We start from the raw sequence: 15,700 nt of genomic DNA, 5'->3' as shown, positions 1-15,700 counted from the left end.
CTGAGTTGTCAGTCTACCTGATGTAGAGTTTAAGTCTATAATCTTTTGATAAAGTTTCTAACTAAAGCAAATGTAGTGAAGGGAACTGATCAAGGATAATTCCGGATTTAGGGTTTAATATAAATATTTAAATTTCTTCTACTAATTCTATTATCTTGTTTTACATTTAACCTCTAAGGTATAGGAATAACCTTAGAGAATTTTTTTTCAGGAGATCAAATGATTTGGATCATAAAGGAATCAATTTTGACATTGTCTATGAAAGGATTGACTTTGATGGACCTGAAATGGCATTTTCTCAAGTCCTAATGAGGCAAGACAGCATCAGTGTACTAACTGGTGCCTAACAGTTAAATTCAGATTCACCGTGCTGAATCTTCCTCCCTAAACAGCCAGGGGCTGAAACAAAGAACTTAAATTTGTTAACCAGCCAAAAGAAAATATATTACTGACAACAGAATTTTTCTCAAGAGGCATGCTGTAATATAAACACAGCATCAAAGGAACAGTGTCCCAAAGTTTTTTTTATCCCGCTGTCTTGTAAGGCATTCATTTCCATGAAGAGCTGAAAGAATAATTCAACTTTTTTTAATGTCTTTCACAATCCAATGCCTTAACTGTTTAAATTAGACATGTCAACTCCTGTTTCTACATGAAACAACTTTGCCCGAATACCACATCAGGCAAACATAAACCACTGTACCAATATTTGCACTGCTTATTGTACATTATCATATGTCACTCAAATCTTAATGAAATGTATTATAAATCATGCCTACAAAAGTTGGGCAATTCACCTTTATCTTAACTAAAATTTTAAACATTCTTTTCACAAATAGCGAAATGTTTAAACACTCCACTGTTGGTTAAAAATAGCAACTATAGAGCTTGGAAGTATTACCTCCAAGAAAGCATGTCCTCGACTCTAGAACATGCATATGAGTGGTGCTCCAGACAGCACATCAGACCATTCTGGATAATTGACAAGTGAATTTGAGGATCAGAATTTGAGAACTGAGGGGACATTGAAAATATACTTTTTGATCCAGTGTTATACTGCTCAGGCATGGATCTATGAAATTACCTGATAACATGTAATGTCTTGCTTAACTGTTGTTATTCACGCACATTTGGCAACTCAGAAATTCTCTCTCCAAATTTCTAAGTTTTCTACTCATAACACTCCTGTCTCCAGTCATACACATGCAGGAAGCAAAAAAAGTTGAACTGCTTTGATGTTTACATTTTTTAGCAGAACAACCCAAATTTACTTTTGAACTATTGCAGCTTGATCTTCTAAATGTATAGGAGAATAAGTGAAACAAAAGACTACATCATGTGAGTGCTATGGTAAAGTGAAAGAGGACCTTGAAAATGACAAATTGATAACAAATGACCAAGAACTGAAATAATAATTGTATATTATGAGACACGTTGTAAAAATAGAAATAAAAAGTTAATATAGACAGAATTTAAAATTCACAATAATTGGTGGTAATTTCTACAAGACAAATTCCAGATGATATACTTAATAATGCAGGTATCTAATAACTAATGCAAAGGTTATTTTGAATTTGAATTCACTTAAGACAAGAAAAATCAGTGAACAACAAATGCAGATTTTCAAACATGAAATAATAGTGATAAATCAGCAACCAACTGTTTTCTGATGAAGTTCAAATAATGAGATTAATCTGAAACTAGGCAGTCACATTTACTCACACATATTAACACAGAGACTTTTATATTGAAAACAATTAAAAAAGGACAACTCAAGAGGCCAAGAAAGAAGAACTTCCATTTTTTATAGGTCCTTTCATGGCCTCAGGAAGTTCCCCGTTTGATCCAGTTTGCTAACCTCAATGACAATATTGGTAGAAAGTCTTCATTTAACTTGAACACCCCAGATATGAGGGCAGGTGGGGGGAAAAAAGGGAAAGGGTGAGGCTGTTAAGGATGTATCGTAACAGTTCCTGCTTCTGATCGCTGTCCAGCAACTTCGTTTGAAGTGGATAAACAGGTTTCAGCGATCAGTTTTCCACTCTGATCACTGAGGCACAAGGAATATATTTAAGCCCTAGTTGCAGTACAAAGAGCCTCAAGACTAATCCTTATCATCAGACTGGAGAAATCTGGGCTATTTAGGTTTGAAAAGTGACTCAATATTTAAGACTGTATACATGATATAGAAAATAAAAATCTGCAGTAGTGCTTGAACTTAAATCATGACTGGAAAACAGAGGAACACAAGTTCAGAATGCAGAATTACATAGAATATATAGCACAAAAACAGACCATTCAGTCCATGCTAGCATTTGCACCCAGCTCAAACCTTCTCCCAACCTTCCTTGCCTTTATCAGCATAACCCTCTATTCCCTTCTCCCTCATATGATTATCTAGGCTCCCCTAGTTCCACATTCTTACCACTATCTGAATAAAAAATGTTTCAAGATCCCTATTATGTCATCCCTCAGCCTTTCTCCTTCACTGTTGCTGGGTCAGAAAGCTGGAACTCCCTTCCTAACAACACTGAGAGTGTACCTACACCAGCAGTTCAAGATGGTGGCAGCTCACTGCCTTCTCCAGCGCAATTAAGAATGCATCAAATGCTGGCCTTCAGCGATGCTCACATCCAAAGAAAGAATAAAAAAAAGAAACTCAGCCTGTTCATCCTTTCCTGATAGGCATAACCATGCATTTCTAGTATCATCCTTGCAAATCTTTTTCTGTACCTTTTCTGGTGTCTCAGTCCTTTCCATATAATGATGACCAAAACAGTAGTCCATGTGGTCTAACCAAGGTTTGACACACTTTTAAGACAACTTCTTTGCTTTTCAATTCTATCCCTCTAGAAATAAACCCTAGTGCTTGTTTGCTTGTTATGGCTTTAAAATCTTGTGTTGCTACTTTCAGTAATTTGTGTATGTGAGCGGGTGTGTGATATCTTTACTCCTCTACCCCGTTATAATTGTTTTTCAATATGTGACCTCCTTCCTTTTCTTGTGAAATTAATTTGTCAATTATATCTCCATTCTGCTAGTTTATTAACATCTTGAAACCTCTTGCAGCCCCCCAAAATATTGATTCCCCCTCCCCACAAATTGTTATTGCCAGCAAATCTAGTTGTGTTTTGGATTCCAAAGACTAAATTATTAATTTAAATTGTTAACAGTGGCCCTACCATTGATCCTTGTCGTACCCCATGTTTTGCCTTTTGCCATTGTGAATAACTATCCTTTGCCCCTATTTTCTACTTTGTATCTCGCAGCCAGCTCGTTATCCATTCTGCTGCTTCACCCTGACTCTACGTCCTGACCTTATTCATTAGTCAATATATGGTACATTATCTCAATTTCCAAATGTTTTTGATAAAGTCCATCTACTGTATTAGCCTTGTCTGCTCTCACAGTTACCTCAAAGCATTCAATGACATTGGTCAAGCAAGACTGTCTCTTTTGAAGTCCATCCTGATCATTCGTTATTATGTTCTTGGTTTCTAGACATTATTCTACTTTCTCCTTTAATAGGGATTTCATAATGTTTCCTACCACAATGTTAAGCTGACTGTCCTATTGTTCCCTGGACATGTTGCATTTCCCTTTTCAAATATAGGTACTGTGAGCCTTTTGACACCACTACACTTTTTCTAATAAATTCTTTAACATGTGCCTCTGCTACATCTTCTCTAAGTTCTTCTTAAAATCGCAGTTGCAATCTGTCTGGGCCACGAATCTTGGAGTTTATTTAAAATTCCTTAGCTTAAATGCAGTTATAATTCCTTATCTTCCAGATTGTTGCTTCAGCAGATTAGCCAAAAATAGTGTGATTTCAGAGATTATCGCCTTTATGTACTTCTAATTACAGTCTCAGCAGCTGATGGAGGGTATGCCTGACAAGAACTCTGTTGATGTAAAAATATGATAAGAATTTTTGATGTTGGTTTTGAACCAATCTTTTAGAAGGCATATTTGGGTACATTCAGAATGCAAAACCCTAACAACTGGACCACAAGAGGCATAATAATTTTACACTGATTAAAGGTGGGTAAGTCGCAAAGCCTAGAAAAAGCATTGCTGCATCACTACAATAAAGTGGAACAGAGCAATTGGTGAAGAAGTTGGAGCGAGAACTAATCTTGCCTGGGTGCAACAGCAGCCAGGACTCCATTCTTGCTTCCGATTCATATGATTCCAGTTCAAATTTCACACCAACAGCTCAATATATAATCTAAATGACACTTCAGTTCAGAAGTAGGTGCTGCATTGTCAGAGATGATATCCTTCAGATAGATGAGTGAGTTAACCAAAGCTCTATACATTGATTAATCTGTTAAAATTCCACAACTATTCACAGGGCAGCGAGTTCTCTGCCTTGCTCAATATTCCTGTCTCAACCAACATCAATAAAGACGACTAACTGGTTACCTCATTGCTGTTTATGGGATGTAGCTTGCAAAAATTGGCTGCCAGACAATTTACCCGGACAAAGCTCTTTCTGCTGCTGCATATTAGGTGATAAAATGGTAGGCTGCCTGGATTCAATTCCACACGGCATTATTACAGGTTCCAGCATCTTAAGAAAAGCTTCTGTGACATACCTCCCACTTCTCCTCCTGGGTTTTGAACAAAGGAAGTATTTTTCCAGGTCTGGTATCTTGAGAGGTTTCATAGAGGGCTCAGGGTCCCTTTTGTCCTTGCAGACATACCATCTTTGGTGACGAGAGCTCTGCCTTAAAAACGTAAAGGGTGTTGGTGCATTTCTTTGTAATTTGATTTTCTGCAGTCACAGGGGGCAGTGGCACTTCTTTAAAGATAAAGAAGTCCCTGCTCCCTTTCCGAAGACTAGAAATTCCTCTGGTATGAGTCATGGCTGGTCAGGCTATGTCAGGATAAAGCCTTTGTCCGTTTTTGAAATAAAATCATTTTATACAGTAGCTAGGTTAACGCAGATATATATTTTTTCCTATCTTCTGGATGGGGCAGTTCCTTCTATACAATTTGCAAACAGACACAACTCTTCCACATCTTTGTTTTCAATAGCTTGATATTGCCGGGGAACTGTGGACCAATGACCAGTTATATAATTTGTCAAAAGGCACAATAATGGCCTCAAGACTACCAAATTCAAACAGCTGATAAACTTTGTAGTATGAGCATCCAGACCAAGACAAGCAACCATAAGAAGGGCATTGCCATTCACGATGCCGAACTGGGTCTGCTTGTGCAAATAGTTTGAATTAAAGAACAGATTATATGGTCAATTATCACCTTGGTTCAACAGCTAAATTCATTAAACACCAGCCAACCAGATTGAAAAACCTGTCATCGTAACTGTCATTAGGAAACATAGACAGTTTAATTAAGATATGTTGCTATTTGTGAGTATTAGGAATGAGTTTTAGCTTTAAAGTTTAAGTTTGATTTGTGTTTCTGCATCTGTGTATTATGAAAAGGTCACCATCCTGACTTGGAAATATTTCGCTCTTCCTTAACCGTCGCTGGGTCAAAATCCTGGAATTCCCTTCCTAACAGCACTGTGGGTGTACCTACAGCACATAGACTGTAGCGGTTCAAGAAAGCAGGGAAGGGCAATAAATGCTGGCCCAGCCAGCGAAGCCCAAATCCCACGAATGAATTTTTAAAAATTGAGTTTTAGTTTCACTTTAAAAGGTGCCTGCATTTCTAATGAGAAATTTACAACTGTGGCAGCTAAGTTAAACAAACAAGAGTAGAGAAACTGGGCTGTTGCCTAGCAACAGGGGTATAGAGAGGCAGGTCCCTCCCACTGGGCACACAGAAAAACTGAAGAAACAGCAGTTTTGAGTACAGTTTGAAGTCAGGGCTCCAGAGAGACTGGACACTGGGAGGGAACTGCAGAGTGAGAGCAGATGTCCCAAAAGAACCAAAAGGTCCCAAGGCCAACAAGAGTGAGACAGAAACAGGGGAAAGCCCCAAGCAGACCTTCTTCAAGTCAAAGGAAGGACATGAGCCTGGAAAAGGTCCTATTAAGTGACATTAAGGGTGAGGAACAGAGGGAAAGGCTCCAAGCTTCAGATTTAAAGAGATAAAAGATGCAGAAAACAGATTTAAAGCAAGAACAGTTTGCAAAACGCCAGAAGGCCCAAAGAGATGGCTGAGAGTCTGTAACTCTTTGCTATGGGCATGTGAAGCAGTGGTGTACTGTTGACAGCTGAGTCAGTGACAGGGAGTGCGTGGAAGACAGCTTGGATGAGTGTGGTGACACAACATCAGAAGGAGAGTTCAAAGCCCTGGAGGTAAACCCTTGCGGAAGGCAAATGAGAGAAAACATCTATTTGGGAGAAGATTCCAAAGCAAGTCTTTCATGTGGGGATTGGAAATCTTTGTGGGAAAGGTGGAGTTCAGTGAGACTGATTGGCTCACGGCGTGACAAGCATCTTGGTGGGGGGGGGGGGGGGGGCGGTGTGATGAGAGATCCACAGCATCTGATTGAGGTGGCATCTGTCACTTGGTTTCAGAGTGTGGTGTGTCTGACCACAGGGTGCCGTAGATTTCCATAGACTGTGTGCCTACTGTGAACATTAGAGTATAAGGTAGCTTTTATAACTTGTGATTTCCTTACAAATCTACACATATCTGTAGGTACAGTTGTGGATGAAGGAGTATTATAATATAGTTCATCTTTTCTTGTTAAATATATGTTTTATCTTATGTTAAAAGTTCATCAGCTGACTTCTGTGACCCTGTTTAGTAGCTACGCTCCACATATCTAAACAAACAAATTAAAAGTTAGATCTATCAAGCTGGGTTCCAATCTGGGATCAGGCTTGTCCAGGGGTAACCTCAGCCGGGGATCATAACATTGTCATGCAAAGAACCATTAAACAGGAGGGGTGCCTTCAAATCTATAGTTTAAACTTACTTGGAGCAATCAAATCTGTTCCAAAGATGCAGTGGGTTATGAAGCATTTGAAAGAAGCTACAGCGTCCGGAAATTACATTCATGCACATGGTGCCGAAATACATAAAATTAATTCTGAATGATTTTGTTGTTAGCTAAAATTAATCAACAGCAATGATTTAAAAAAAAGATTCCTCCAGGCTAGTGTCAGTGTTACAAATCCCACGTTCTCCAAAAACACACCCAAGCTAACTTTGGGGTCTGGGGGTGGGGGAAGAACTATACCAAGTTGGTATCTAACTCAAAAGGATATAGTAAGACCCCATCTGCATGCAGAATGGAAAAGCCAGTTCAGTATGCTACACAAAACCTAAAGAACAGGTCCAATGAGAGCCAGGAGGCTTATAACTGCCTCAAGTGGCTTACGTTACAGCAACTGATGTAGACAGTTATAATACCAAGTTCTCAAAAGTTGCACCAGAAAAGGATGGGTGTAAAAGAAAAAGGGCAGTGTGTTTGATAGTAGTACTAGAAATAAACTGGCAGCAGAGCAGCCTTTCTTGAACCTTAAGTCTATGTATCAACAGAATGCAAGACTTAAAATTATTCAAAGGGTACCCTCTGAACTGAAGCCATTCTGTTTCTCTTGGTTTCTGGTGCTTTGCAAATGAGCTACTTATATAGTATGGGGCATTCCATAGCTCCAATGGCAATTGTTGCAGGTTATCCTAGAGTACAATGATTGGGAAATACAACTGTTATTTCTGGCTGGGGAACATCCATAAAGACCAGTGTACAAGTTCAGAGTCAAAGCTTGCTTTTACATTTTACAGTTTACTTTCTTCAAGATTTCTGGTGCAATTTTTCTTTTTCATTGTTGATTATTCATTTGTATGTGACTTGTGATGAATATGCAATATACTGGCAATGAATTTCCAAATGGACAATAAAATTTGAATTAAACACTGAATTAAATTGAATTAACACAAAATTACATGCAGGGAATTTTCAGTGTTACTTGGCATTAGAGAAGGACAAACATTTTTAAAACAATTCAGAAAGCTCTGACTACACATGGCTTTATGGCAGCCAAAATCTTTCCTTCAACTACTTTTCACTGTGCTTTTCACAGTCAATGGAGCAATGTTCACCTTCGTAGCACTCTCACTTCTGAGTCATAAATCTGCAGTACACAAGGACAGCTGTAAGATTGGAGGCGCAGTCTTTCAGTTGATAAATTAAACAGAGGCCCTGTGTACCTTCCCAGACGGTTGTAAAATATCCCACACTACGACAAAATAGAGCAAGGATGTTCTTCCGGTATTCTGGCTAACAATTATTCCACAACCAATACCTGAAAGAGGTGGCCCATCCGTTATTAATTTCATTATTGCTGTCAGAGCTTGCTGTGTGCGTATTACTGTCCTTGCCCTCGCATTTCCTACAATACAACAGTGTCTGTGGTTCAAAACAGTACATAAATAGCCGTAAAGCATTTTGGAACATTCTGAGATTGTGGAAAGCATGATATAAAATCAAAGTCTTTCCTTCCTTCTTTGACATCTTCAAAATCAACATAGATTGCTGTATAAATCTTACTAAATGAAGAAATTAAACTGCTCACTACCTTTAATACTTATTTTATACTTATGCTTTATAGTCATAGAGGTTATAACTGGTAGCCACAAAGTCAATACTGTGATTTCTAAATGCAAACTGGCACCAGGAATGTACTTTTTTATTCATTCATGGGATATGGGTGTCCCTGGCTGGGCCAGCATTTTTTGCCCATTCCTAGTTGTCCTTGAGGAGGCGGTGGTGAGCTTCTTGAACCGCTGCAGTCCATGTGCTGTAGGTACACACACAGCGCTGTTAGGGAGTTCCAGGATTCTGACCCAGCAACAATGAAGGAACGGCAATATATTTCCAAGTCAGGATGATGAGTGACTTGGAGGTTAACTTCCAGATGATGGTGTTCTCATCCATCTGCTACCCTTGTCCTTCTAGATAGTAGTGGTCGTGGGTTTGAAAGGTGCTGTTGAAGGAGCCTTGGTGAATTCCTGCAGTGCATCTTGTAGATGGTACACACTGCTGCCACTGTGCATCAGTGGTGGAGGGAGGGAATGTTTGTGGATATGGTTCCAATCAAGCGGGCTGCTTTGTTCTGGACGGTGCCAAGCTTCCTGAATGCTGTGGGAGCTGCACTCATCCAGGCAAGTGGGGAGTATTCCATCACACTCCTGACTTGCACCTTGTAGATGGTGGGCAGGCTTTGGGGAGTCAGAAAGTGAGTTACTCATTGCACAATTCCTAGCCTCTGACTCGCTCTAGTAGTCACAGTATATATATGGCTAGTCTAGTTCAGCTTCTGGTCATCGGTAACCCCCTGGACGTCAGTGATGGTAAAGCCATTGGTAAAGGGGTGATAGTTAGATTCTCTCTTGTTGGGGATGATCATTGCCTGGCATTTATGGAGCATAAGTGTTACTTGCCACTTTTCAGCCCAAGCCTGGATATTGTCTGGGTCCTGCTGCATTTGGACAGGAACTGCTTCAGCATCTGAGGAGTCGCGAATGGTGCTGAACATTGTGCCATCATCAGCAAACATCCCCACTTCTGACTTTATGATGGAAGTTCACTGATGAAGCAGCTTGCAAATCAGTAAATTCTTTCAAATGTCTCCTTCAGTAAATTATGTCTATTCCAAACATCTTGTTAAAGATTTGCCATGATTTTAACACAAAACAGCGAAGAAATTCAACTTAAGTCACAATTGCAGCAACCCTCTTAACACTCGCAAAAAGAAAGCAACCAAGTCATTTTCATTGCATTCATTTGCCTTAAGCATCTCAGTTTCCCTTTCCCTAAACTAGTAACTTTCCTTCCAATGCATGCAAAAGACTAGAAGAACAGCCTACAAAATTATGAAAGACATTAATTTTGTACCAGCATTGTTGCAAAAATTTCTCAATGCAAATTTACTTCATAAAAACATGGGGGATATCGTTTGATTCCAGAACATGTCAGCTTTGAGAAATGTTCACATTTCCTTAAAAGAAATTATATGGCTAAGTGCTTTGAAAAATGTGTAACACAATTATGACTGGTGCTAACAAGACTGTAAATAGAATCAAAATGCAGCTGACCAGAGTCCCTGAAGATCACATTCAGTGCATGTGGTTCTGAGATTACTAAGAAATGCTGAACATCAATCTTAGAAACAAGATGTCTGCTGATGTCCTTTGATTGGAGGTGGAAAAGATAATGTAAACAAAATGGCAGGGAAGAGGTGCCTGGGAATGGAGAATTAATCACATGAAGCATGCAAATACAATTAGTGAGCACAGCTCATAATGTTCTGCTTGCTGGATCGTTTGCAGATCAAACCAAGAGAATGAAGAGCAGATGTGTTCATCCCTGCACTGTCAGAGGTTGTCATCTTTCGGATTAGATATTAGACTGAGGCCCCATCTGCTTCCTCGGGTGAATGTAAAAGGATCCACAGAACTATTTTGAAGAGGAGCAGGGGAGTTATCCACTGGCCAATATTTATCCATCACTCAACATCACAAAATCAGGTTACCTGGTCATTATCACATTTTGTGGGAGTTGTGTGAAACTGCTACATTTCCTGCAACAGTGACTACACTTCAAAATTATTCAATTGGCTGTAACGCATTTTGGAACATCCTGTGGTCATGAAAGTACTATATAAATGCAAGACTTGTTTTTTATATTGTGGAATATATACGAAAGCAAAAATGCATAAACTTGTGGCCAACAAAATATCTGACGGGAGTAAAGCAACACATAAGTAATACTCTGCGATGAACTGGGCACAAGGACAAACAGATCAAAACAAAAACATTTCAGTATATCTTAAGTTGGGAGAATCATGGGAGGTGCTGTTTGAAAGAAAGAAAGCAGTAGCCATAAAATAGTTCTCAATTATTTCTACAATGCTTTTTCAGCCTTCTACCAACAATACCTCCAAGAAAGAACATCTGTTTAACAGGTCAATTCTCATAGTTATGTTTGTCGTGACCATTGGATTAAACAATTTTATTGCTCATTAGTTGTGCTTATGCCTGTGTTTATCTTCCTAATTAGTTGTTTTCTACATATTTTTCTTATTTACCAGTATTACTGCGCAAAATCCTTCTTTCAAAGGGTTGTCTTCCTTCAGTAATACATTGCAACTTCAGATGATATTAACTTAAGTTCCTGCAGTGAGAATCTGACCCAGAAAATGTCATCAATGCAATGAAGCTGACACTCTGAACTGGCAGAAACATACACGTACAATAAGAGATTAATAAGAAGGCAGAGGCAATTGTTTCTAAATCTGGCAATCTCTGAAGTGACAGAAGATTTTCAACAAAATTATCCAGTTTGTGCTCATTGGCATAATTCACTGGACATCTGGTGATATGCAACCCTTCTGTCAGGTCTACCTTATTTTCAAGCCATGCGATAGGTGGCATCTGCCATGTCATGGATAGACAGAAAACTGATCCCATGCAACAATTTACTGAACTTTTCATTCAGTATTAAATAAGACAGGCTGACTACCTACATTCGACAGTAAACCTAATGCAGAGAAGCATAAATGACAAAGTTCCATTTGCAAAACAAGAACTACAGTGGGAAAAAAATTCTAAACATACAATAATTTTTCAAATAATAAAAACAAGATCCCACAAAAGACTTCAGTGAGCACATAACTGATGCAATGAGCCTTACTGGCCACCAACAGCTTTACAATAAGCACAGTATCCTCTGATTCAAAGTCATAGAACTCATTATAAACACTAAAACTTCTATTAGTGCAAAAAACTGTGCTGCCAAGCTCTTAAAACCCAGTTGCTTTAATAGTAAACCAATCAAAATACTTCACTTTAATATAGCTTACTTTTGTAAAATTTAACTTAGTACAATAGAATAGGCTGACATTCAACAGGAAAATGTTTAAACTAAAAAAAGGAAAATGCAAATTAATTTATTTAAACAATTTAGCCAATAACATTTCCTTGTCATTGTGAATTATGCTTTATAATGTACACTCATGTCTGGCAAATCCAATCTGTGCAACTCCACAAATATATATTACCTTCAAATATTCAGCTATTCAGAATCCTTTTATTTGTCTCACAGAAAGTCAGTTCAACATAATTCTCCTGGTGTCTCACATCTCACTTTGCACTTCTTTGTCTGCAAGCCACGAATGTGTCATCAAAACCTGTTTCAAACTGTTCAAATATTTGAGAAACATTAATAAGAAACCCAGTACATTAAGTTATGAATCCACATAGCCACTTCACAAATTTGGCCCTTTATGGTTTTGAATCCTAGCGCTGAATGACATTGCAAATCCCACACACGTTAGGGACCTCATCAATTCTCCACACCTGCCTGCCTCTCCATGCACCAAATGTGTTTCTGGTCAGTAAATGACAGACTGACAACACTGGCGGCAAAGAAAACTTGGACAAAAAAATTCAAGGAATGGACATGAATAAATTATTTCAAAAAGGATTAGAAGAACATCAACATTCATAAGGTAGTCACCTAACTATTAGTTACAAAATGACGTTTTTAAAGAGCCTCGCAAACTGGATGAATGTACCACCAAAGATGATCCAAGCCTCAACAGCAAGATTAACATGGAGGCCCACAGTCGCCATCACTATTGCATGGCGTACCTGAAGAAAGAGAGACTATTTGCTGGGCAAAGGATTTCCTACCTTGCTGTGTTAATAGTCATTAAGAGGTATGCAAAACCATTTTGCAAATGTTGAACTGCTAATGATATAATAAACCTGAAGTGGACTGACAAAAACGTTCCATTCATGTAAAAACAGTAAGGGTCAAGTATTCTCTCATGTTTTATTCGTTTCCACTTATCATTTTTTCCATGATCAGCTTCAATGAACCAATCTATATCATATTGAAAACCTTGCATGGACACTTCGACCGGGTGGGACCCCTCGGGGGTGGGATGGAAAGATAGCCAAACGTCCATTAACTTTGGGTGGGAAAATCCCAGCCTTCACGGCCACAGATTTCACTTCCTGCTGTAAGTCATAGCAGAAATATTGTTTCTGAATCATGAGGCTGAGGACTCAAAGTTCACTATGGAGATGCGCACAATATCAAGTCTGATACTTGAGTGCAGTATTGTGGAAGTGCTGCTCTGTCAGAGATGCTGTCTTTTGATTAAGACATTAAACCAAGTCCAATCTGCCCTCTACAGCAGGCAGCAAAGATCCCATGGCAGCTTTCGAAGCAGAATAGAAAAGTTCCCCCTGGTGCACTGGTCAGCATTTATTCCTTAACAAACATCAGTTGAACAGATGGTCTGATCATTTATCTTATTGCTGTTTGTGGGACTTTACTGTGTGAGGTGATGTGTGAGGATTTACTGAGGTGAGGAGAAATTACTTCACTCAAAGAGTTGTGAACCTCTAGAATTCTCTACCTTCATCGTTGAACACATTGAAGGCTGTGATAAGACAGATTTTTGGTGTCTCAGGGAATTAAAGGATATAGGGAACGGGAGAAAATTGGAGTTGATGCCCAAGATCAGCCATGATCGTACTGAATGGCGGAGAAGCTCAATGGGCCATGTGGTCTACTCCTGCTCCTATTTCCTGCGTTCTAGTGTGTGCAATTTAGCTGCCACATTTTCAAGATTACAATAATGACTAAAATTCAAAAAGTACTTCATCTGCTGAAAAGCACATAGGATGCGTGGAGTTCATGAAAAGAACTATACAAATGCAATATTTCTTTTTCCTGCTGCCTGTGTGTCAACACTTCTCATTCAAATCTTCTGCTAACTATCACAATGCAGTTTCACTCCCCCACCAAAAACAGCAGGATAAAATCTGTCTCCTAGTTCCAGACTCTGTACTCATCACTTTGTTCATTTGAACCTTCAGCTCCAGCCATGATGGAATTATAATGCCCATCAAGAAAATTTTGCCACACTCCTGCTATTTAGCCTCAAACCATTAATTGAACAAAATACTCGTCCCAACCTTGCCCAGTCTCAGCTGATCCAGGCCGAGGTTCCAGCTTGCTCCTTCCTGCCACCTGTTAGGCCTGGCCCTTTGCTCATTCCCATCTTCAGATTCAGTTAAATGACTTCTGAAAAATAAGGCTACAGCTTCAAACCACATCATCCCGTTCAGTCATTTAATTCTGCAGTCCACCCCTTTCTCCTTTTGCACCAGACTGCAGTTGTTTGCTGGAGTCCAAACACCCAGAGTAGTTCACCACTTGCCAAATTCTTGCCCCAACAGTTCCGTCAGACCTGACAAAGAAGAGTTGCAAACCTGCAAACTCACCCAATTGAAACTTGCTTCCAATCCCAACTTTTAACAATATCTTCCCCTGGCAACCTAAACTCTCTTTTGAGGCTCAGTCACACATAATTTTAAACTGTGGCTGCTGACTCTGCTTTTCGGCCTTGTACCTTCCAGAGCATGGGTCCAGGTTTACTGGCAAAGACAGCAGATCAAGCCTAGATACAGTACAGATCACAGAAAGTGCTACAAAAACAAAGTAAGCAGCATGCAGCAGGCTCTGCCCTAATGCTGAAAGAGCGTAGCAGACGACAAGCAAGACAGATTCATTTAAATTTTACGAAGTGCAGAGGTAACTCTGTACTCGCTGACCTACATTGGCGCCTGGTTCAACAACGCCTCAAATTTTAAATTCTCATGCTTGGGTTAAATCCCTCCATGGTGAACTATTTCCCAATTTCCATAATCTTCTCTAGCCCTACAATACTTGAAGAACTTTGTGCTCCTCCAATTCTGGTCTCTTGTGCATCCCAGCTTTTCTTTTGTCCCACCATTGCCAGCCTTGAGGCATGTGGGCCCCAAGCTTTGGAAGTGTCTCCCTCTCAACCCTTTAGATGTTCTTTAACGTCTATCTCTTCAGCTAAAATTTTGATTACCTAAGTATTTCAAGACGTAACTCGTTGTCAAATTTTGTCTGATATGCTCCTGTGAAGGAACTCATCATTTTCTATGTTAAAGATGCTATTTAAAAGCAAGTTGTGGTTGAGTGCAGCAAGCAAGCTGACCTGATACAGGCCTCTTCTTTTGTCAAGTACTAAAGGTCTCTCACCTTTCCTCATGTGTCTTTTTTATTTAAGTACCCCTTTGTTTTTTCCTGACATTGTTTTTAAATTTTTATAAGTGCCATTCTCCTCTTTCTTATACACTCTGAAGAGCACTTACTTACTTACTTGCTCCATCTAATTTTAATGGCTCATTTCTCTTCCTCAAACTACCTTTTGTCAATACCCAAAATTTACATTTAAAATATCCCAGTTCTGCGTTGCACTCCCCCTTCCCATTACTCTTTCCCTTTACACTTTTTATAAACCTCATTCCATTCATAAATCTCTTGAGACTCTTAAAGCATGTTTTGTAAAAAAAATCATTCTTTAAAACAGTGCATCTTCTGACTGCTATGACCAATTCCATTATGAGACTAATTACTCTAGTATATTATAGAACATCTGCATGTATTTGGAAACAATATGTCCAAAAGTTTACCAGAGTAAAGAACTGGGTAACTCATTAAAAATCTGGAAAAAACCCCAATATTTTTATAATTGAGAATCCCAACTAAATTTTCAGGAATGGTTACACTTGCCTTTCACCATTGTGTCAATTTTCTTAGAACATGGAACCATGGGCAAAACCTGCAGCGTGAAAAATTAGTCTAGCTCATGAAAATATAAATTGTACTAAGCTAGTGAGTACTGTTGCATACCATTTTTAAGTCAGTGTGATAAAATTACCA

The 15,700-nt window shown here is 39.0% G+C and overlaps 1 protein-coding gene across 8 annotated transcripts in view; it reads right to left on the bottom strand.

Moving 5' to 3' along the window:
• ralgps2 (Ral GEF with PH domain and SH3 binding motif 2) overlaps positions 1-15,700 on the bottom strand; it is a 574,026-nt gene that overhangs the window by 507,294 nt on the left and 51,032 nt on the right. The window contains exon 2 of one of the 8 annotated variants that reach the window (XM_041208582.1): positions 11,991-12,129. The exons of the other annotated variants lie outside the window; for them this stretch is intronic. The gene's annotated coding sequence lies outside the window, so the exon portion shown is untranslated. The remainder of the gene's footprint in view (positions 1-11,990; positions 12,130-15,700) is intronic. 8 annotated transcript variants of the gene reach the window in all.

The sequence above is a fragment of the Carcharodon carcharias genome, chromosome 16 (assembly GCF_017639515.1).
Source record: "Carcharodon carcharias isolate sCarCar2 chromosome 16, sCarCar2.pri, whole genome shotgun sequence".
Classification (NCBI taxonomy): Eukaryota; Metazoa; Chordata; class Chondrichthyes; order Lamniformes; family Lamnidae; genus Carcharodon; species Carcharodon carcharias.
Note: the sequence above shows the minus strand (reverse complement) of the source record. Positions and strands in the feature narration are given on the sequence as shown.